Below are 1429 nucleotides of genomic sequence, written 5' to 3'. Positions count from 1 at the left end.
TTTCCGTGCACAGGTAGAGTTATATGAAGGCATGTTTTGTCTGGGCAAGCACCTTGCAGGTCCTCAGATGAAATTAGATGTCCAAAGAGTTGGTGCAGATTTGTATTATGTTACTCTGCTTTTAGTTATACAATGATATTTATATAATAATAAATCTGGTGATGGTTTGATGTCAAAATATATAGAGAGTGTAAGGCATCTATTATTCATATACAAGTTTATTTGTCTATGACCAAAATAAAAGAAACAAAAGTATTGATTTATTGTTCATAGCACCTTTTGTGTAAATTTTACTATTCATGTGTAGGGTGCTGTTGTAGTATTCATTTTCATTCTGTGCAACTCAAAGTGTAATTCTACAGTTTGGACATGATTTGCAAATTCCAGCAATACAACAACTGTAGTTTTACCTGAAAAGTCTCATTGATTTGATTTATCCATATCATGGAAATGAATTTCTTTATGCTCTTAAATCATGTCCACCCTTTTTTCCCCCACCCCAAATTCTGATATACTTCGTGCAGATTCAATAGATAAGGATATTTGCATATGATATTCTCAGTTTTGCAAGGTGTATTTTTTTTTGTTTCTACATTTATTGAATTAGAGGATGAAACTTGCAAGACTGAAAATATCTTACAGAAACCAAACACACACATGATTGAGTGGCAATGATGGTGCTAAAGGTTGTGTGACATTAACTGATTTTATAACACTTGCAGGAAAAGACAAGATTTGTGGTTTCCTCTTTTCTTTTTTCAAGACTAAGGGCTTAGAGAGTGACCTATTTTTTATCAATTGAGAACAGTTGGAGATACCATTAGTGTGTAGATATACAAAAAAATATTCGTTTATTACATCACTATGGAATAATTAAGTATCCAACAGGACCTTAATTGCCACACACATTTATTCATGAATTCAACACAGTGAATTCTAATAGCCAATGCCTGAGTGTGTTCTGGAAAAAAAACACTCAAGTTGGTAGCCGTGATAGTCATAATATGTCCATTCATGCTAAAACTGATATCTTGGAAGCCCCAAGTATTTACAAGCTGTTCATTTATTAGAATCTAAATTTGTCTTGTAAAATGAGACAGAGAAAAGAATGGAAAGAGGATGCTGAAAAAGGGCAAATAAATGCGATCTCTTTCAGTGTACAGACATCAAACGCCACTTGGTATGTCCACAAGTCCTGATTGGGAACAGCAACCTTGAGAATGTATACCTAAAATGTAAATATCTCTTTGTAACATTTTCTTTGGTTAATGTACTAGAAGATTTTATAAGACCTAATGTTTGGGGTGTTCTTTGACTTACAACATGATTTTTGTATGTTCAATGCAGAAAATACAAAACTAGAGCACAGCACAGCCTTAAGCACTGTAATGCCATAGAATTTGAAACTGCAGATTTTTTTTTATCGTTT

The sequence above is a fragment of the Penaeus monodon genome, chromosome 31 (genome assembly GCF_015228065.2).
Source record: "Penaeus monodon isolate SGIC_2016 chromosome 31, NSTDA_Pmon_1, whole genome shotgun sequence".
Classification (NCBI taxonomy): Eukaryota; Metazoa; Arthropoda; class Malacostraca; order Decapoda; family Penaeidae; genus Penaeus; species Penaeus monodon.
Note: the sequence above shows the minus strand (reverse complement) of the source record.